General features: G+C 36.2%; 1 protein-coding gene across 3 annotated transcripts in view; it reads left to right on the top strand.

Moving 5' to 3' along the window:
* The first annotated feature begins 21,502 nt into the window (after positions 1 to 21,502).
* The window catches only part of Pak (serine/threonine-protein kinase PAK 3-like protein), a 77,449-nt gene continuing 74,895 nt past the window's right edge, over positions 21,503 to 24,056 (top strand). The window contains exon 1 of one of the 3 annotated variants that reach the window (XM_081769932.1): positions 21,503 to 21,807. The gene's annotated coding sequence lies outside the window, so the exon portion shown is untranslated. The other 2 variants (XM_081769934.1, XM_081769933.1) reach the window with 2 other exon arrangements.

Here is a 24,056-nt window from a genome sequence, read left to right on the forward strand (position 1 = left end):
CTTTTGTTGGTTTTATTTTCTTATAATTCCTCATCACTATAGCGTGATTAGTCTTCCTCGCTAGTCTAGTGGTTCGTGCGTGTGCCTTTGGTGCACATAGTTCGGGTTCGATTCCCGGTGGGAGAATACAAAAATTTAATTTCAATAATCACCCGTCGTCTTTAGCCTAAAAGGCATAATCGTGAGACGTTAAACTAAAAGATTTCATTTTTTAAATAACGTGCTTAATATTTCACGTTTGTTTAAAGGGCGCTAATTTCTGTTTACTGCAACGAGAAAAAGAATATCTCATGTCTTTTCATGTCATGTTACTTGTCATGATCTTCACAACAATATAAGAAGCACACAACTATTACACTGTTCTACACTGAAAATGTTATGGAAATGAGACTACCTAATCTTTATGAATTCGGCGCCGCTGAGTTCGAAAAATGGCATTAAAATTTCAAAATTAGCTCAAGTTTCAAAGTTACAGCCATGTCAAAAAATTTCAGCCTTTCAGTGTTTTTTGTTGTTCAGCAGTTGGCAGCATTGTAAGTTGGCGCTCTACCGGTAATTGTTGTCAAACAATGAAATCGTGTGATTTGCAGACATTGTTAAAATTATTATTGCCAATGTGATTATTGATATTGCTCCCTTTGTTAGTCTGAAATGAAACCAATTCCTGAGGAAGTTTTCAAAGGTTTGTGGAGAGAAAACCGTGTTGTGGTGATATACAAGGCCTACTTCATACGAGAACTGTGCATAGTGTACTTATAAACATGTCGCGAAAGTGTGTAAACAGTCCGGATAACTTTTGCTATATTTGTGGTGAGGTGACATTTGCAAATAGTAAATGTGCTCTAACTTCCACTACAAGAAAAGCATATTTTTTTGTATTTCGGATGTAAGATAGGCGATCAGGATAAAAAGTGGGCTCCACACGTGTGCTATAGTTCATTATATCCAACCTAAATGCTTGGATGAACAAAAAAGGACGTTGTATGCAGTTTGGTGTGCCCATGATTTGGAGGGAGCCAACAAATCATATCACTGATTGTTATTTTTGTATGGTACCTCCTATTGCAAGTGGTATTTCAATGAAGAAGAAATCAAAGTTAGTTTATCCTAATATACCATCCGCAATTCGTCCTGTACTCCATGGCGATGGACTTCCTGTTCCCCCAGCAGATATTAATTCAGGCTTGCTTGATGATGACAGTGCTTCTTCAACCAATGAAGAAGAAGGGCAAGAGGAACCATCAACATCAAAGGATACAGACTACTTGCCCAGAAGTTCAAATTACTCCATTCATAAAATCACAGAAGGGGAGCTTAACGACCTCGTCAGGGATTTGGAACTTTCAAAAAGCAAAGCTGAACTGTTGACATCAAGGTTGCAGGAGTGGAATCTACTTCATGATTCTGTGGAAGTGATATCAAACCGCACCAGAAACAAAAGTTTCCAGCAGTTCTTCGAGACTGAAGGTGAATTCTCATACTGTAAAGGTATTGAAGGTCTGATGGGTGTACTTAATATTAAACACAGTGCTAGTGAGTGGCGTCTATTCATTGATTCCTCCAAGAGTAGTTTAAAAGCCGTACTCTTACACAATGGGAATGTTTTATCTTCCATACCTGTGGCGTATGCTACTAGTGCAAAGGAGACTTACACGAACATGGGAAAAATTTTGGAGGTCATAGATTACAAGAAATATCAGTGGGACGTGTGTGGTGACTTTAAAGTGATTACTATGTTATTAGGACTTCAGTCTGGCTATACAAAATTTTCGTGCTTCCTATGCGAGTGGGATAGCCGTGCGAGAGGTTCACACTATTCCAGGATGATTTGGCCCCCAAGAAAGTCATTAATACCCGGTACGAAAAATGTGATACACAAGCCTTTGATAGAACCTGCTAAAGTTTTGCTCCCCCCACCCTTGTTCTTCATATTAAGTTGGGTTTGATGAAAAACTTTGTTAAGGCATTAGATAAAGAGGGTTCTGCATTCACTTATTTATGTAACAAATTTCCAAAACTTAGTTTAGAAAAAGTAAAAGCAGGTGTATATATTGGGCCACAAATTAGAGAACTTTTTAAAGATAGCAACTTTGAAGCAGTCTTAAGTGACAAGGAAATGGCAGATTGGAGTTCATTTAAAAATGTAGCCAGTAGTTTTCTTGGCAATTTCAGAGCTGAAAATTATAGAGAATTTATTCATGATCTAATGAACACTTATGAACAGCTTGGATGCAATGTATCAATAAAAATGCTCTTTTTGTTTACACATTTGGATTTCTTCCCGCCTAATTGTGGGAGTGTCAGTGACGAGAATGGAGAACGCTTCCATTAGGACATTTCAGTGATGGAGCACAGGTATAAAGGAAAATGGAGTGCAGCAATGTTTAAGTGAATCCCAAAGATATGTTTAAGTGAATCCCAAAGTAAAGTCCGGGTAGGAAAATTTTTGTCCACGAGCTTCCACGTCGAAAATGGCCTGAAACAAGGAGATGCGTTGTCGCCATTATTATTTAACTTTGTGTTGGAATACGCCATAAGGAAAATCAAAGATAGCAACCAGGGCCTAGAGTTGAACGGCATTCACCAGGTTATGGCATATGCTGATGATGTAAATTTAATAGGGGATGATAGGAGAACAGTAGAAATAAATGCAGAGATCTTATTAAACGCTTGCAGGGACATGGGTTTAGAAGTAAATGCAGAGAAAACTAAATACATGGAAGTGCGTTGGGACCGTAATACGGCAAATTGTGGAGGCGTTAAAATATTAAATAATGCTTTTGATAAAGTGGATACCTTCAAATATTTAGGATCAATATTAACAGACAAAAATCATATTCACGAAGAAATTAAATGTCGACTAAAAGCAGGGAATTCGTGTTACTATTCGGTTCAAAATCTCTTGTCGTCGCGAATTCTGTCGAGGAATTTGAAGCTTAAAATAAAATATATAAAACGATAATCATGCCTGTTGTTCTGTATGGTTGTGAAACATGGTCGCTTACTCTGAGGGAAGAACATAGACTGAAAGTATTTGAGAACAGGATCCTGAGAAGAATATTCGGACCCAAGAGGAACGAGAATGGGGAATGGCGGAAGCTTCATAACGAGGAACTACATAGTTTATACGGTTTACCCAACATTGTTAGGGTCGTCAAGTCTAGGAGGCTTAGGTGGGCAGGTCATGTAGCTAGAATGGAAGAAAGTAGAAACGCTTTCAAAGTCTTGACTGGTAGACCCATAGGAAAACGACCATTAGGAAGACCTAGGCGCAGATGGGAGGACAATATTAAGATGGATCTCGCAGAGATAGGAATACAAAGTAGAAACTGGATGCAATTAGCTAAGGATAGAAGTCAGTGGAGAGCTTTTGTGAACGCGGCACTGAATCTTCGGGTTCCATAGGCCATAGAGTTAGTTAGTTAGTTAGTTAGGAGTGCAGCAATGTTAAGTGATTTTTGTTGCATGATAAAAAGGGATAATAACGAAACAGAATACAGGAGACAGGCAAAGAAGAGACGTTATTAAGATTGACATTTATATTAATATGTATTGTATACATAGGTAATTATTCAAGTCTTGGTATGTCATAAATAAAAGAAGTTACTTTTGATTGTAAACGTCATTTTCGTGATTGGCAACCCGAAAACAATAAAGAAAATGGATTCATTAACCCCATAACATTAATCATGAAAATTTTCTAGAACAGAGGGGACTGGGTCCCCTTTAGATGCTTCAGGTTATGGGCGTGTGTTTCGGTTATACTTCGACACCAATGGTGACGTAATATACATAGAATGCAACGTTGCCAGACCTTCCGAGGTGTTGCCTCATGAATGAGCACGTGAGAAGCTTGGATATCACCCCCCTCCCCCGTTACGCCGAAATGAGAGCCAATCGAAAATTTTAATTATCATTTTCGGATTCAGCACCTCAAAATTAGTTAAGAACGGGTGTATTCATTTCTATAACAAACAAACAAAAAAAAAAGTTAAAATTTGTAGAACAGTGTTATAGTTGCATAAAAAAAACAACCAAATAAGAAGCACGTGATTAGTACAGTTGCATGCTCTACAACAAATTAAGGAACACACAATTATTATATTCGTACACTTTAACACTTTCTTCATCCTAGCACAAAATTTCCTTTGGCAACTAATAACTGTTGTAATTATTGACCTCATATCCGTACAATTACAACTTGTGCCATTTTTCTTGGTGTAAGATATCGAGTGAACCTATGAATAAAGAGTAATATACATAAATTCCACAATTCGTAGAGTACAAGAGTTAAAAACAAATTGAAAAATTAGTATACGAGTAAAATGTTAAATTAATTTGACAAGTAACACCGTTGCTATTACATACAGTTTTCTGATCACAAAACAGCAAAAATAGTCAGCAGTTGGTGCCACAGAGACAGACATCACAGGCTCTGGTGAATGAGTTGCTGCCTCTCCGCTTGCAAATACGATTAAAAATACAATATTCCTCCGTACTTCACTCTTTACTAGCCCTAGTTGTAAATAGATTGAACTGATTCTTGTGGCAGCAGCAGAGACACCAAACATAGGCAGCGCCAGGATTTTGGTAATGTGGGTGCAGGCTAGGTTTGGTCATAGGTAATGTGAGTGCTCCCGTATGCTTACGCTGGGAACTAATAATTGAGTATTTAGGAATACTCAATAATAATGAGTGTGGTAATTTAGTTTCTATTTACCATGCAGATTTAAAATATGTTTTAGTTATTATCAGTATCTTGAGTTGAGAATAGCTATTACAACTTGAGAAAATATAACTTTATATTGGGTTGGCAACACTGTTTATTGAAATCCATCTTACAATGAAGAAACTTTTGTAACTACATCATCAACTCCACAGGACAATACTGTCCAAGGTTTATCATCTGTCTTCGATGGCTAGAATTGTTACATGTGAGTTTGGTTACACCTGCCCAGGCGTTTGTAACACCAGCCAATGTGCTGGATACGATCTAATGAAATGATAGTTGTCAAGGGGGAGATATGCGCGTTCCTTTATTTATTTATTTTTTGGAAAAACGAAAAATTCTGACAAAGAAAGAACATAAACGTATTATCTGGACATCCGAATCAAACCTAACCATTCGATAAACATAACAAAGATATATTCAAGCACAAAAATTTAGGCGCCATGAACAACGCAGCAAGTCCCTGGGGCCCATTAACCTTGTTAGTATAAAGAAAATCATAGACTCGCAGTGAAATATCTATTGCATCAACACTGTTCGTTGGAAAGTCATGATTTATAGTTCATTTTCTTCAGCATGAAACAAGCTTTCCAGAGGTGCTATGTATTGGGGTCAATAATGTACTTGAACAGGAAAAATTGGGAGAATGTCGGGAAAATTCCTTCCAGAAAGTCCTCCCAGCAACTTTGGGCCCCTCTGAAGTGGCCCCGGGTGAAAACACACAATCCAAATATCTAAAAAATACTATAGTAGATAAAAAATGGCTGTACAAAGTTTTGTTTTGATAGACGGAATAGGCATGAGGGGAAAAATTGTATACCAATACACTCTGTCCATACAAAAACGAACCTATGACCTGACCTATAAAGAGAACATAATATAAAAAGTATAAATGCAGTACTATTTATGCTGATATCAAGAACTGACCACATTCTCTGTAAAATGAAGCAACTGTTTCAATAATTATCACGCATTTTGTTCCGTGACATGTTGAGAGGGAAATTGATGCGTCCTCTGAAGAGACATAGGAGCGGTAGGGGCATGGGCGGAGTTATGGGGGGCATTGCCCCCAATTTTTTGACAAAAAATAAAAATCCCACCTATAAGATGGCCACCTACTAAGACCTCCGAGACCGACCAAAAGATCTTCCCCCCAGCAGACAATTCCTAGCTCCACCTATTGGAAGGAGTCAGTGTATGAATTAAAAAAACATTGTAAGGAAGGGATAAACTGCACATTCGAGAAATTTAACATGGGGAAGTTCGAAACTTATGGGAAACATCCAATTCTTCAGGGTTCCCCCCTCATCCTCCCTGTAAGTTTCACATTGGTAGCAGTACACAATTAAAATATACTTTGAAAAATACTATCTTTGAGGTATATGTATAGGGTATATCCTTAAGACAAGGAAGAAGATATAGTATGACATCGTAAGAATGGAATAGAGAACAGAAGAGCATGGGTGGGGGTGTTGATGGATAATGTGTTTATCCCGATACATCTGTAGCACAGTTGATGTTTAAAACGCTTACTTCATTCTATAGAGAATGTTGTACAAATTTTGACATTAGGATAAATAGTATTGCATTTATATTTTTTTTATATTATGTTCTCTTTATAGGTCAGGTCATAGGTTCGGCTTTGTATGTACAGAGTGTATTGGTAGACTATACAATTTTTCCCCTCATACCTATTACGTCTATCAAAACAAAACTTTGTACAGCCATTTCTTATCCCCTATAGTATTTCTTAGATAGATTTGGATTGTGTGTTTTCACCCGGGGCCACTTCAGAGGGGCCCAAAGTTGCTGGGAGGGATTTCTGGAACGAATTTTCCCGACATTCTCCCAATTTTCCCTGTTCAAGTATGTTATTGGCCTCAATACATAGCACCTCTGAAAAGCTTATTTCATGCTGAAGAGAATTAACTATAAGCCATAATTTTCCAATTAACAGTGTTGATGCAATAGCTATTTCACTGCGATTCTACGACTTTCTTTATACTAACAATTTTAATGGGCCCCAGGGACTTACTTTGTTGTTCATGGTACCTATGTTTTTGTGCTTGAACATATCTTTGTTATGTTTATCGAAAGGACTAGGTTTGATTCGGATATCCGGATGACACGTTCATGTCCCTTTCTTGTCAGTAATAACATGTAATTTTTAATCGTACTGAATATTGTAGTTATAGACATCACTATTTTCAATATACAAGTGTTTATTACTCACGGTAAGTAGAATTTTATATATTTCCAAACGTAACCCTTAATGCCTTATTTCGTAAGCGAAAAGTGCTAGTACACGCTGATTCAAAAAAACGGGAAATTTTGAAAGTTGTGTTTGCAACAGTGGACGTTTGGTAACACTGAATAACGTACGCCAACCTGTCAACAACACCCTGCCATTCAGTGTTCGTAGTTTGAGGGAAATTTCCCAAGATTAGGAAAATTTCGTAGGTAAATTTAGCAAAACGGGGGAAAGGGAATTTATTCGATAAAACGTGAAAATCAAGGGAAATTCTCGCACAGTCTGGTTGACCAATATAAATGTTTAAATTTTGCTTTGTTCTTCAGAAATGAACGAATACAATAGAAGTGTGTGTGTGTCTGTTCAAAGTAACATAATTTGTAGACCGATTGTTTGTTGTATGTATTGTGTGTACCTTTTTTGTAAAAAAAAAAAAGGAAAAAGAAGAAATACAAGCAAATAAATAAATAAATAAATGTGGTTGGCACTTACCTTATTAATATAGCTAAATTACTCTTATCACATAACTTCTGTCACAGGGATTGGAACTCAACAAACTAGGAAAAATTTGGTAAGAAAAGGGAAAATTTTATGTCAGCCGAGGGAAATTTTCTTAAAGAAACCTAGAAACACTGCTGTCATTTAGTTATCATTAATGCTTGGAGTAATGCCCAACGTGCTTTCGCGATAAAGCAACAATGGGAGTGTGGAGGGGGCACGTAGAGAATTTCGCCGTCATTTTAATTTAGGACGCCACAATCGTGTTCCTTCAGCACATGCAATTAAAACACAGATACGTAATTTCGAGCAAACTGGTTCGGCAATTAAAGAGAAACTTCCAGGCCGTGTGCGAACCGTTCGTACACCAGACAATATCCAAGGTATTCGAGACGCTGTCACAAGAAGCAGGCCCGTAGCCAGTCTAAAAAATTAGGAAGGGGCGGTAGAGGTTAGGGGGGGACGACCCAATCCGAAAAGGAATTCCCGAAATTCGAGTTGAGATGTTACTTCAAACTATGAACAATGTAACGAAGAGACTACAGAAATGTTTGCGTAGAGAAGGAGCTCACCTTCAAGATGTCATCTTTAAAAAATAAATTGTACTGTATGTATTCTAAAATTGCATTATTTTTATTACTAAATGAAATAAATATTAAAAAAAAAGTGTTTTCATGAAATTATTTAATTTTCAAATTTCCCGTTTTTTAAAATCACCCTGTACATTCAGTCCCAGAACATGACACCATACAGGATCCTCATTCCGCATCAGTATTTGCAAAATTTGAGACCGCAATCCAAAATTTGTGTTAATAACTTAATTGTGAGCAGTGACGTCGCTAGAAGGGGGCAAACGGTTGGTGCCTGCCGTTGACACCATCCTACCCCTGACTGCCCCCAGATATATTGTGTTGTAATGTAGGTCAAGAAAAATATTATTTTCGATGTACAAAAATTAACTACTCCCCAGAAAATGTATCTGCAGGTCACCTTGCTCCCAAGAAATTAAAGTTATTATCATCACTAGACATAGGATTTTTTATGCAAGTGCACACTTTGTTTGCTTATATGCATCTCTGTTAAACTTGGTAGGCCTTTCTAACAACAAAAATACAGCTCAAATTTGAAGTTTTATAGTGCATATAAATGCACATTTCAAAGGTTAAAGCATATACCAGTGCTTAAGAGCATATTCTATAAGATTCTATTTCAGATGTATCCTTATAGCATGAAGTAAATCCTGTTTTAATTTGTATTTTTAATGCATTTATATGTCTATGCTACAGAACGGCTTTCTGCATGGGAGGATGTAAGACCAGTGTTCGAAGTGGAAAAAAAGTAGAGGCAGTGTTTTATTACGACTTTGAATCGACATACCTGCTACCTAAATGTTGAAATACAGTGAATGTATGTTGCCTAAAACATTGCATTTCTATTTACATAATGACTGAAAAACATTGGAGAGCTTTTCTGTAGCTACGGGAGGAGAACCTGGAGGGACTTTCTGAAAAATATCTCTTATGCTGTATTATAGATAATTATATTCAAAAATTCTCCAAAACCGAGTATTTATATTAACAATTTCCTGCGGAAAAAATTTCGGATCCCTACTCGACTGAGGGGTATTCCAAACTCCCGGAAGATCCGTCCCTACAGCAGTCAACCCCTGTGGTCTAAGTCCGCCCATGCTTAGAACATGACATTTGAGGCAAGAAGACATTCAAACATAATAAAGAAACAATTCAGTATGGCACATCAAAATATAAACTACAGTAGATGAATTTCTTCGAAGACATTTCATTTTAAAAACAAAAGATACGAAAAAGATAACAAAAAGGTTGGTGTTGTCAACTTAGAAATTATTTCTAAATAAGAAATAAAATATTTTTACGTGCAAAGCTATTCGTCAATTACTGAGTATAAAAATGAATTTATTAAAAATATTTAGCATCTACTCTTTCCAGTGACGGTATGCCGTCATCACTGAAACACCAGAGGCGGTATGCCTTCATCACTGAAAAAACAGAGGCGGTATGGTATACCACCATATACCGTCTCACTTCGACCACTATGTAAGATTATCTAGTTTATGGAGGACACAATGTTGGCTACCGATCAGCAGAGCAAAAACTATTAGAATTGCTAAAACGTTAAGAGAAATCTGATAATGATAAATATATTGTAATATCGTGTCGACATTAATTCAGAGAAAAGAGACGCGAGGAGTGCTGCTCAGTGAATCCTTAGCTCTAGTTGAAGTTCAGAACGTGCCACTGTCAGTTCCTGGTAAATTCAAATGTGCTATGGAAAAGAAATTGACGGATGTTATTGTGAGAAATTCCGATTTAAAAAAAAATGAATCTATGGGAAAATACCTTCAAGGGTTAAATTTCAATTTGCCAGAAAATATAGATACTAAACTTGTTCCTCTCTATAAATATTGTTTAGTAGCATTTATTGATGTTAACAGGTCATTTTCTGCCAACAAATGTCACAAACTGACATCAAAAAATGAAGAGAAGTGTCTTGTTACATACTGCAAAGCTAATTACGAGGAGTAAGTCCTTGAAAACCAAAACTTTTTATTTCATTTTTATTTATGTTTGGTACAGTGGAAACGTGTAGAAAAGTGAGCCTCATATTATTTCGTGTACTCTAAAATACTCTAAAATACTCTAATGTACTCTAAAATACAAATAAGAAGAAAAACTAGAGATCGTGTTTATTTTAATTTCGTAATTTCGTGTTTTAAAAAGTTAGGAGTATATAAACTGTAACTGTCATAAAAATAAATTCTGAACAGAAGTACCTGAAAAGTAACATACACTTTTGATGTTATATTTCAGCTACAAAACTTTTTTCACAACTTTGCTGCATGCTTGAAAATACTCTCTTTTATTACATTGTTAGTGCATATTAAGTGTATATCTTAACACATTTAGCATAGTTACATGCATATTTTATAAACTTTAAGTGTATAAAAATTCGATGTTTAATCATCACTGATGGTGAGTCTGTGAAAAATTGCGGAAGATAAGAGACTTCAAATTCCAAACTTTGCGTCACATCAGTATGTCAAGTAAAACACAAATTTTGAGTTTGTTTGACGTAAGCCAGCTCAGAATGAGGATCTAAATCGTTACAGAAACCATAACCTGAAATGCACTACGAACTTGTCTGCATCATCCACTAATAGTAATGGTGATCTGATGCACTACAATGAATGGCTACATGTCGTTTAAGGGACGGTACAAATACTTCATGACAGTAGCGTAGCCAGGATATCTGTTTGAGGGGGGGGGCAAGTGCTGTTGTAGGTACATATAGAAAAATTACAAACAAAAAATATATAAACATAAAAATATATAAAAAATTACAAACATCAAAGTACCAAAGTACATTGTCGGACCTCTTTGGGGGGCGGCCCCTCCGGGCCCCCCTTCCCTACGCCACGCTTCATGAGTTGCACTATGAAACTTCCTCACTCACCGTATTCTTCGAACGTTCCTCCCACCAGTTGCCGCCTTTTTTGGCACTTCGATCACGTCCTGTCAAAGGAGAACCTCGCTGATGATCTAATGGGGCGTTTACACTTGGTCGATTTAGTCGCACGACTAAATCGACTCGCTGCATTTGCCACTAAATCGAAGCAACTAGGCCGAATCAGATCGATGGATGTATTCAATTATTTCAACCACAGAAAATAGAACGTCTTTCAATTCAGTTGCCAGTCGATTAGTGGCCTTCGATCAACAAGCGATTAAGTTGAAGTCCCGTTTACACGGTCGATTAAGTTGAAAGTGACGTCAATTCAACTGAATCGAACGCAAATCGACTAAGTGTAAACGCCCCATAAGGGTGCAGCATGTGTTTGAGAACTACCTTGTATCACAGACTATGGCATGGAACCCAATCATTGACTCAGCAATGGTAAAACTGTGGCTGTAATGGGGCGTTTACACTTAGTCGATTTGCGTTCCATTCAGTTGAATTGACGTCACTTTCAACTTAATCGACTGTGTAAACCGGACTTCAACTTAATCGCTTGTTCATCGAAGGCAACTAATCGACTGGCAACTGAATTAAAAGACGTTCTATTTTCTGTGGTTGAAATAATTGAACACATCCATCAATCTGATTCGGCCTAGTTGCTTCGATTTAGTGGCAAATGCAGCGAGTCGATTTAGTCGTGCGACTAAATCGACTAAGTATAAACGCCCCATAACAGAAGATTCCTTTCAATAACTATATATTGTAGTCTTCTTTCTTTCTTATTCTTTTCATTTGAGTATGACATCATTCTTTTCAAAATCAAACAAGCGACCTCGTACAGCAACCACAGGGACTATTGCTAACGCTTTCTTTCAACACAACTGCACTGCGAAATTAAAAACAATTTCTAAAAATAAGTTCTGACCTCGATGAGCAAATAGAGGGTTGAAGGGGGGGGGGGGAGAGCGATAAGGGTCGATTTGCCATATATGGCTATGCACTATATACAGTACCTTACACCTGTAAGTCTTTTCTGCCTGTGATCAGTGGTGCTATTCAGCCGGTTAGCTAGAACCGGTTGTTGAAATATTTCGAGTTTGCAGAACCGTTTGTGACACCCAGCCATAAACTCGAAAACACACACGCAAATGTAAAGGAGAGCTTGCTGAATACAAATTTTTCACATATATACAATATATATATATATATATATATATATATATATATATATATATATATATATATATATATATAGAGAGAGAGAGAGAGAGAGAGAGAGACGGTTGTTAAAAAATTAGAATAGCACCACTGCCTGTGAACCTTGTTTGGCAACGAAACAGTTTAATATTGTTAATTGTAGAATACGTATACCTCTGGCGTAAGAATTCCCTGGTTCGATACCAGATCATGCAAGCATGTTTCCATGGGTTATCATTGGATTTTTCTATTTCCTCCCACATTCTCATTCTGCCCATTCTTTCGTAATTTGGACTTCCAGTAACTCTTTGAAACAGCGGCATTTTAGGAGAAAATGTAAACTTTCAATTAAGTATCTATTGCTTTAGCACTATTTATCCGAACATCATGGCCCATACGTTATTATTTTTAGAACAAAAAGACTTCTAAGCGAGAACTACCTGTGAGTCTATAACGTACACAAAATGGAAAATTTGAGATAATTTGGGAAATTTTCCTCCAAAAAAACCCTTTTCAACAAGCGTTGCACCAGCTGTATTTACACAGGTACAATCTACCTTGAAATATATTCCTGTTCCTTGTGTCAAATCACATTGCAATATTAATTACGAAGGGAAAAATATTTCCTAATCCTGTTGGAAGATCCAAAATTTCTTGTAGAAACAATTAAAAAATACAAACTAAAAAAAACAGCACTGTTCATCCGAGTATGATGATTGATACCTATGTCATTCTTTTAAAAATCAAACAAGCGACCTCGCACAGCAACCACCGAGTCTACAAAAACTAATTGCTAACGCTTTTTTTCCAACACAATTGCACTAGGGAAAAAAATCTTTCTGAGCTCGATTAGTAAATAAAAAGTTGAAGGGAGGAACAGCTGATAAGGGCATTTTGCCATATATGACTTTGCACTAAAAACTTTATACCTGTAAGGTTTTTCTGCCTTTGATCCTTGCTTGACAACGGAACAGTCGAATATTTTTAGCCGTGTGAGAGATACATGTGGATCTCAGAGTAAGATGTTTAAATATGACGTCATCACTTTGCCCTTGCTAATCAGTGAACACCCTTTTAAAATTAAAGAGAAAACAGCTTCAACAAAGAACGGACTTCTTACCTTAGAGGAGGAGTAATAATGGACATATGTCCATGATATAATGTATGATATGACCTGTCAAAGGGTTAGTCAACCGTCTCTATTATCTTGAACGCAGGAATTTATTTCGGGAGGGGTCTAAAGCGTTTCGCGGGGTCCAAATACAATTTGAGGCTAAATTATATGAAAATTTATAAAATTGCCCCTAAAAGTAGACTACATTTACAAAAAAGTTGGGATTTCGAGGGGGGTCCGGACCCACATGACCCCCCTACGTACGCCCCTGCTTAAAGGACAACCATGGAACGTTAAGATCATTCTTAGATTACTAACTCATTAAAATAATTAAATGTAGTCTGAGAAAACAAGAACTGGAAACACTGTGGAAACATATAGTTGCAGTTATCGCCCGATAAATTGTGTAAACATGTTGGGTTGTCCAATGTAGAATAATTATCAAGGTGAATGAAATACATCGAAAAAAAATTAAAGCCATTTATGTTATCAGAGAGAAGATAACATCTTTATCAGCGGAAATACTGCCTAAATTTCAATGCAATTTGGTGATAATGAAGTAAAACTCTAGGTAGCGTTACAAGCCGAGATTCCAAGAAAATGAGTAAAAAGTACTATGCTTTACGTAATTTCTATGCTTCACACTGTGTAATTCACTTTTCCTCTCTCCTACTTTCAAGGAGGCCTATTATGCTTTATGTAATTTCTATGCTCCTCACTGTGTAATCCACTTTTCTTCTCTTTCCAAGTACTATGCTCTACATAATTTCTATGCTCCTCACTTTGTATTTCACTTTTCCTCTCTTCTCTTTTTAAGTAGTCCTATTATGCTTTATGTAATTTCTATGCTCCTCACTGTGTAATTCACCTTTCCTCTCTTCTGTTTTCAAAGTACTATGCTTTAGGTAATTCCTAAAACCAGGATATTCCTGGTCAACGAAACTTGAGATTTACAATCTTAGTTTACTTTCTAAAGAGTTTTACCAAAACTACTTTATGTATCTCGGCGGGAGCTCATGTGGTTCGGATTCCACGTTAATCAGTAGGTCCACGTCTCATATAGCCTAGCTGCTGAACGGGACGCTAAACTAAAATCAACTCAACTACTTTATGTATTTACTCTGTACGTGTGTCTGGCTGGGAGACAACAACTCTCAATGTTAACTTGATGGATCATCCTCAATTTTAACCGGAATACAGAGGGTCAAAATTAAGGAAGTGACATTCAAACTGGAAGTGTGAATCAGCCATTTTCGTGTTTACGTTATCACTATAGAGCAAAAACGGTAACAGATATTAGAATCGTTTTCCTGCAATCGATTGAACGTTTCAAGAATACATTTCACTTCATCTTTAACTCTCCAATTTAAAACCGGAAGCGATAGAAATCCACTACATCTTCCGGCCTCAATATTGATATAGCCTACACTAGGGCAGAAACGGTAGTAACGGAGCTGTGACGAATGCGACTGTTGATTTCTAGCCACATTTAAAACTTTGCACTCTGCTTTTATTATTATTATTATTATTATTATTATTATTATTATTATTATTATTATTATTATTATTATTATTATTATTATTATTATTATTATTATTATTATTATTATTATTATTATTATTATTATTATTATTATTGCCTATCCATATTAAGCGGATTCAGATTAATGAGGTTTTACTGTATTTTTCTTTACTTTCTTTCTTCCTTTTTACTGAAACAGATAGGTGCATCAGTTATTGCTATGTCTCGACAAACGGATCTTATGTCTGCTGTAATGTGGATCTTACGCTGCGTTTAAACACAACGTTTTATCTTGGTTAGAATTACTTCTACTTGCTGTGCTAGATTGTTTGAATGTATGCCTCATAGCCATGCTTGGCTGATGAATCGCACAGACATCCAGACTACAGATTACAAAAATTTTCTTCAAGCTTGCCAACTACGCAGAAAACATTTTCAGGTTTCAGCGTGAAAAATTATATTGCATACAAAATTATGTAACTTCGATTAGTGGAATTAATCGGTTTAGAATAGAAAAAAAAAAAATGCAGATTTTCCTCCATGATGATTATTATTTGGATCTATCATTGGAAACTAGCCATTTTCGCATTTTCTATCTGGAAAAGTCTTCGCATAAGGATAGAAGTGGCACCAATGAAGAGAGAAGAGTTTAGGAATTTAATTTTGGGTAGGTTCACTCCCAATCTTATGTGAGTTAATACAGGGTGTTAATGAACTATACCAACAAACTGCATGAGGTAATTCTTCCCACCAAAATAATAAGAAAAAAATCATTTACGTGAAAAAACCGTGAACTATACCAGGAAAATAATATATCTTAGCAAGCATTCTTCTGAACACGAAAAACCATGGAGCTCCCCTAACACTTCCGACTTCCCGCCGACGGATTCAGTGATCACTGTCGTCAACAGGGCTGGCTCTACCGTATGTGCAACACGTGCATTTGCACGAGACGGCAAAATCTGTCATAACTATATTATTTAAAATAAATCTTTCTTGTTGGAAATAGACTTTATGATTATGGTAGTTAAATTTACTAAGTTGACCTTCTATTTGAATACTACATTTATAAATCATTTTTAGGTTGCAACAGGCCCGTAGCCAGCTTCGAAATTTAGGGGGGGCTAAATGTAAATTAGGGTGGGCACACACACAGATTATATATATATATATATATATATATATATATATATATATATATATATATATATATATATATATATATATATATATATATATATATAATGTCTGTCTCTGTGTGTGATGATGAATAATTTCTTATGCTCTTAAAACTAAAACTACAGCGTGAAGGAATTAGTATTAAAATTTTCCCCTATAGCGTTAGTACAATTGTACCTGAAAGCTAGAATACTATGTGTTTCCTTTTTATTTATTTGTTATGGCAACAAAATATTTCTTTCGTTTTCTCATCTTCAAGGAAATAAAAAAATATTTTAAAAAAAATAGTTGGCCGAACGAACCAATCATTAAAATTTCCAAAGAATTAATACAGGAAATACGTTTTTAAATTTTTGATGGACTGAAAAAATATTTGTAAAACTCGAAAACATCTAGAGAGTAATGAGATTTAATACTATCTTCAAAGAGATTCTACAGAGAAGGGTCTCAGAATCTTAAATCAATATTTTGAAATACATGTGGCCTAAACAAATATATGCATATTGGAAAAGTGAAATTAACATTTTACCTGTATTATTATTTACATCTCCTTAGATATGAAACTTTATATTTCTTTAAATATCACGCGCTTTATTTTACACTTGTACTTCTAAACATTTTTTTATCTTTTTTTTATAATGATGTTCGAAAGAAATAATTATATGTTTATGGGTTTTTGCTATCTACAAATTTATAAATTTTATAAGATTAAGAAACACAAACACAACACGCTGTACCGTGTCCTGCGAAAACGAACTAAGCGCCACTTTCATACTTTTGAGAAAATTACGTTTAAAGGTTGATGTCTAGCATTAATGTAGCCGTAATCAAAAGTGAAATTATGTTTCTTTTTTAGAAATTTGTTGGTTTTCCTCTCTTTTCGATTGTGCAAAACGTTCTAATGCTTATCAGGAACCAATCGTCGCAATTACGTGGATTTTCAAAGTTTGGCGCTTAGTTCACTTTTGCATAACACGGTACAATTATATACACTCCTCATATTGGCACACTATAGTAGAAACAAGTTGAACATTTGAACAATCTCTAACAACACAATCGCAGTATAAGTCTCCTTGTTTTGGATGCTGCCAATCTTAGAACAATTGTGTCCAGATCGAGGTTTCTGGTGATGTCATTGTTGTAACTCAACAAAATAAGATCGGCACGGTGCAGTTAATGTACAACTCCTTTTGAAAAAATGCCCTAACAAAGAAGGAATTCCTCTCACCTGAAGTAGTCCTATATAACGGTTGATCGGCTTCAGGGCAGAAATTTAGTAAAGAAAATATTCAAATTTACAAACGTAGGTATAATTTCTAATTGCTTTCTTTTTAGTAACTGAAAAAATACATTTTGCATTACAGCTGTGAGCTCCATTTTATCACAACACATTTCAATTTTTAGACGTCGCGGACCCCGTAGCCAGGTCACGCGGACCCCCGGGGTCCGCGGACTCCAGTTTAAAAGCCACTGCTCTAGACTCTTTGGAACTTACTATCAACAATCATTTAGGACGATTGCTACTAAAGTCATGTTTAAGTAAAAATAATCTGTTATGTTTTGGTACTCGAGCATTCAAATAAGAAATAACTCCAAAAAAGGTCCTTGTTCTAGCGCAGTTACCTTCTTTCTCGAAACGAAATTGATAAGAGAAATAACAATTCATTAAATTTTCTTTGTATAGTACAATTCATATCAAAGTATACATGAAATTCTTCTTTACATTGTACAAATAAGAATCCGAGATCAGTTGCTTTCGTAGGTACTAAAAAAGTTTGTTACGAACTAATGATTTAAACAGCTATTTACTTATTGAAGATATCTCTTCTTCAAAATGAAACTACATTAAAAAAATGTTACTTTTGTGGGCTACCCCGTAGCCTCATGGGTACAGCGCTCGCCTTTGGCGCGTCTGGTTTCGGGTTCAAACCGTACTGTTAGTCCTCGGATTCAAACCGATAGTGATTTGTATGTTACTTTAAGCTATAGGTCCCGTGTCTACATAGCCTCCCTGCTGAAGAGGGACGCTAAACTCCCCAACGTACCCTGTTTTAAGTCAAAGGTCAAATTTCAAATTTATAAAGCATTATACATATTATCATCCAATAAGGTTCAATTTTTAATTGAAAATTCTGTTTTTTCTATAAGTGCAACTACTACCTCCGTTTAGTCCGCTACATCTTTTGTTTACATACCAGAAGATTGCAAGGTATTCTTTTACAAAATAGTAACTTTGGATGATTAGGCTTACGTCTGATGATCTGCATGAACATTTGATTCTGGCACCAAAGATTGGCAACAATTATTAAATTATTTTAATAAAGTATCTAATAATTCATCCCCGAGAAAGATTAAGTGAATCGAACTTATTTTTAGTTTAAAGATATATTAAAAGTATTACTTATCTATTCCAAGTTATTTAAAAAATAGTCAAGTTACTGCTACACTACAATTCTCGTTCTTCAAGTCAACTTCGGTGCAACTTCAGAAACCAGCATCGTTCAACTTTCAATTACAACCATGCTCAACTCATAACCCTAGAGTAAACACAAGTCAGAAAAGGAAACTTTTCTTACTCCGTTATCACGTGACATAAAATGTAGTCAAAATTCCCCCCCTCTCTCTCTCCATGTCCAATATATACAAAACAAACCCATACACCTGTGTCATGATTAGAGCGAAGCAGTTGCGACCCCCTGTTGAGGGATACTGTCTTTTCAATCTCTCGCATATTGACCGAAAGCCAATGACTCACAGCAAAAGGATGTTTTCAGTTGCAAATTCCAAGAAGGACAGGAAGAAGTAAACTCTTCGTCCGCAGATTAAGGTAAAACTATGTTGTTTCTGAACACAAATGCATGTTTGCCGATAGAATAACCATAAATTATTTTTCTCCTGCAGCGAGGGTCGTTTGCACACGAAGCATTAAAAAAAAAGATAAATAAACCAGTCTCACGCTCAAAGAAATATTATAATAATTCAAAGAAGCGTAGCGCATAAATAGGCCAATACTTTAAATGAGGATAATAAAAGTAAATTTTAATTTAGCACTGTAAAGTACATTTGGAAATACAATTTCTTCCAACATTTCAGTCAGTGTTCGAATTAAACTTTCGAACGAGAGGGGAATGCTTATGTATTTTTGCTGTAAATGTAGAAGGCGACATTTTATCCCAGAAATGGATGTTATGTTACTTCTGTGATACGAGCCGAACATACAGTTTTACCGAAGGGGAATTTCCCCGGCAAACCCCGTTAATTTGAACTATAACTTTAGTTAGGGGGCTGCAAAAAATTTAGGGGGGGCTTAGCCCGCCCTAGCCCCCCCTTGACTACGGGCCTGGGTTGCAATAGTTTAATCTCACATGAACAGTGCTAAAGCAAATGATCAATCAAATCCCAGCATGAATTACTTGATTGTTGTCAAATACAAGAAGTCAATTCTCGAACACTAGCAAACACATGTTCCATTTAGTTAGTTATCACAGTTCTGATATGAAAAGTAGTCTTATGTTTGTCACAAATATGTTCCTTATCACTGAAGGTGGAAACAAGTTTGTTTTCTAAATTTTTTAACAGATAATTGCAAACTGATATATTGAAGCTGAAGCTCAATATTGAATTCTATGAAAAGGATTACCATAATTCTTCTGTAGATGTGTTTGCTTTATCTTTCACTAACATATAATAGATTATTATTTTAAAAAAAGACACAACGAGATTGTATTTGTAGTGTTTAAGCTTTTCTGAGTGAGAGTGAATTTTCCCTTCTCTTCCTTGTTCATGATAGGGTAATAAAGTTAAAATCGTGGCTTTTAAGATTTGTTCTTTCTAGATAAAGCGGGGGGGGGGGGGGATGATGCCATTTCGCGGGTGGCAAATTGCGTAGGGCCTGCCCTGCCTGTCAAAGCTTAGTTTTTGCATACTTTGGACACAACTTTAAGTTAGATCATATCTGAGAATTACTTTGGAAGCATGTTCTAGGTATTGTGCCCTGTAGAGAATTCCTTGCTTATCCATTGCACCTTTGCGGGGCTTTTAATCCGTTCCTACTCCCCTCCTCCTCCTCCTCCTCCTCCTACTACTACTACTTATACTACGGATCCGTATAGTAAAACTGCACATGAAATAACACATATTGCAATGGAGTTTCCCCACAATTTCGGACAGTCCTAGCTTTGAAAGAACGCTGCTGAAGAATCACCTCTCACAGTTTGTCGATATAGTTCATTAACACTCTGTGTACGCAACATTTTCTAGAATAATGTCAATAGAAAATATTGGTTGATACATACATACAGGGGTGCCCACACAAGGGGGGGCTATGACGCAAACTGCGTCATTGAAATATTTGGGGGGGGGTAAAAATCTATATAAATATGCTTGAGGGTGTGTAAAAATTAATCGAAAAGATTTTTTTTGATGGAAGAGCACCTACGGATAGACAATTGAGGGGGGTGCGTCATGGACATAAGGGGGGTGGGCACCATTGCATACATATAAACCGTTAAACAATGAATCAGCTTTGTTTCTCTGCAGTAAAAGCGTGTTAACTGCTAGTGGTGGTGAAATGAATTTTTCCAAACAAGCACAACATGCAGTAATTCAATTTTTGTCGGCGGAAGTTGTTGGTGATACCGAAATTTATCATTCAATGAACAATACTTACGGAAATGACTGTTTACCTCGCACTACTGTCTTCCAATGATAGAATGCATTTCGTCATGGACGTGTCAGTATAGCAGAAAGGTCCCTCACAGGTGGTCGTCACTGCACAATCAATTGCAGCAGTGAACAGCCTTATGACCGAGAATCAACGAGTGACAATCCAACAGATTCCAGAGAAGCTGTCGATTAGGAACGGATTTGTTTAGACTATTCTTCATAATCATTTGCAGTTTAACAAATTGTGTGCATAGTGCACTGACAGCATACATCGGCTAGTGCAACTGCTTAAATTGCGAGATCCGTCAACTTGGAGTGTGTAGTAGCTAAATCAGAAACTAAATTAGCTCACAATTTTGTACAAATTGTGTATATTTGTACACTTTTCATATATATATATATATATATATATATATATATATATATAGGCAAGATAAGAACTACGGGCTTCCATTCAAGTTCACTGCGAAACAACCAGTTCTGAGATTTCCTGATGGCTCAATTATTGAGTGAGATTATACAATTAAATTTATGAATGAAAGTAACAGTTTCAACTTCCATAATATACAATAAACGTTCTTCGACCGTCATTATACATTATTTTAAAACTGTGACCACATTAACAAATAAAAATTTTTGTAATAAAATTGAAATGATTGCCTCTTGAATTGATAATTATAAACAATAAATTTTGTTATAGTTGGCAATGATGTGTAGACTCTCCGCCGGTTTTATGTATGAACAACTGACAAGCATCGTGCGCTTTGCACATATATTTAGCTTTGAGACAATTAAGATAAGTACATTTCAGGACTGATTGACGGAAATCAAGAAATTAGAAATCTTCTGTCGATTAAAGTTTGCCTAAATGACTTCCTTACTGTATGGTGATATTATTTTATGTGACAACAGAAAATCTCATAATTTATGAAGTGATCGCTTGGTGGTGCTGTAGCGAAAATGACGTCATCCTTAATGAAGGATACTGAGTTGCTGTGATAAATAAGAGGAAATGAGACATTATTTCATTTATAACACCAACATTCATTATGTGGTCTATACACAATTGTTTTATGTGGCAGAATATAAGTGCGGAGCTTCAAATTTAATTGGCTGACTGTGGATAAAATTTTAAACGTTAAGGATTGCATTGTGGAGAGGTAAAGTCTACGTGTGGTCCTGTAATGGTGTAGAGTAGTCATGTTGCTTTTCCAGTCAATTTGAAGTAAGAAAATAATATGCATCCAAGGTAGTATTGAAACTTAGCTTTAAGAAACGATAAAGTACTTGTAGGGTGCACATTAGAAATTAATAGCAGTGATATTGTAATTGTTTACATCTTTACAGTATGAATTACTACAGAAAAAAAATTCCCACGCTTGAGGCCAACAAGTTCATGTAATGACAGTAGATTAAACGTTGAAACGAGATAGATAAAAAGTCCTTTACTAAGGCAACAGATTATTTAGCCTTTGTACTAAGATGCATAGCTATCTATAGGAAACGGATTCCTGTGATGATTCGATGTTTTATTCGAGTTTGTTCTGCGACAGTTTCTGATTTAGCAGTAAGTTAATTTGACATTGTTTAAAAAACAGATTGGGGACTAAAAAGCTCGATTGGAAAGGGAAGTTTCCAAATTTTCAACCTTTGCACTTGTGTGGCAGGAGATTCTTCAGCTGTACGTTTCTTGATTCATAATTCGAGATCAGTTGGTATGAATTGACTGAACAAGAGCGATCTTTTCCCCAAAGTAATTAATTCAAAAATGTTGCGCGCTAAGTTCACTAAAACTAAGGAACAATAGATGAAGTGAAAAGTAAATTAATTCAAAAATGTTGCACCCAGAGTTCAAAACTACGTAACAATAGGTGATGTGAGAAAATTAGTACTTTCAGCTAAAATATTTGCGGGTATTATTTAGTTCTTATCCCCCACTTGATACTGGTACTAGGTACTTGGTACTATGCACTTAATACTGGCAGCGATTATGGTTCGTTATTTGTAATTGTGATTAGTATAAATGCATAGCATTTAAACGTATAGCATAAAAACTACAGTTCATAAAATACGAACCAACTTGTGCTTGGTGACTACTGAAAAGCACGAATGCTATCTAACGGAGTCAGGGCAGAAGCGCAGCAGGGGCACGATCATAGGAAGGGGTGTGTCCTCAAGGAGCAGGCGCGTCAGCGACGGTGAGTGTACGCATAAATGAGATGATTTGTGAAGGCACTCTATGCACAATACTGGCTTCGGAGCTGTCGATGGATTTGAGGGAGATACTAAATCCCATCCATATTTACTTCTGATGTTAGTATAAATTGGTTGGTTGGTAGTGCATGACTGTGGACTCAATCATACATTGTGTTCGAGCAGAATATTCAATTTTAGAAGGTTGCATAAAGAATGAAGCTGCTGTTCAACTTTTTTGTTGTGATGGACGTTTGTGCCAAATAGTAGGTCCATTGTTTCTTGGTTAAAAAGTTTAAAATTCTGACATAGGCCCTAGCAGGAAATTCACTGAAAGTGCTTCTCAAAAATTCCTCGGTGCACATTCACTTTAAGAGCACTTTAACGTTTTGCGTATAAATACTGCGTCCGGAAATATACCAAAAACTACGATGTATAAACTCACAAACCAACCTCTACTAGGTTGGCACTAAAGAAAACAAATGCGATCTTATTGAGTCAGGGTAGGGAGTGCAGCAGGGGCCCAAGCTGTCCCGACTGCGTGCGTCCCTAGGAGCAGGCACGTCAGCAACGGTGGTGTGCCCGTAAACGAGGAAATTGTTAAAAGCACGATGTTCGTTTAGGTTAGTTGCTTTCTTAACACGTTCAATGCATTTACTTACCCTCACGGTACGTACAATTCTGATACTGCTTTGTGGAAACTATGAACCACTGTCGGATTTCTCGTAGATGGCTTGAATAAGTAATGGACCTTTCCTGTCTTTTCCAGTTTTACACTCATTTTCTATGAATAGTAACACCTCTATCAAGTTTGTAGTCTCGAAAGAAATGCCTTTTACTACTAGCCAGGATTGGCAAAAACCATGGTGGTTATTGAAAAAACCAAAAAACCAGTTTTTTTTTGGTGTAAATAATTTACTCCGTGTATTTATATTAGATATGGACGGAAATTAGTTTGTTTCGCCTTGGTGTTATGCAATAACAAGGTTATGCTGGAAGGGGTCACATAAGCTTAAAGCAGAATCCAAACCGTTTCTCGGCTTACATCCAAAAGAAATTATCAATTTGGACACGAAACCGGGACTAATTGGTCACAAATGCGATTGCCGACTCACTCACGAAGGACTCCTGATAAAAATACGTTGTACTGATCTTACATAGGCCTACTTGTTAAAATAATGTCAAGAGTCATTTCAGAAGGACAAAAAGATAAACA

Source organism: Thermobia domestica, chromosome 8, assembly GCF_964235325.1.
Source record: "Thermobia domestica chromosome 8, izTheDome1.hap1.1, whole genome shotgun sequence".
NCBI lineage: Eukaryota > Metazoa > Arthropoda > Insecta > Zygentoma > Lepismatidae > Thermobia > Thermobia domestica.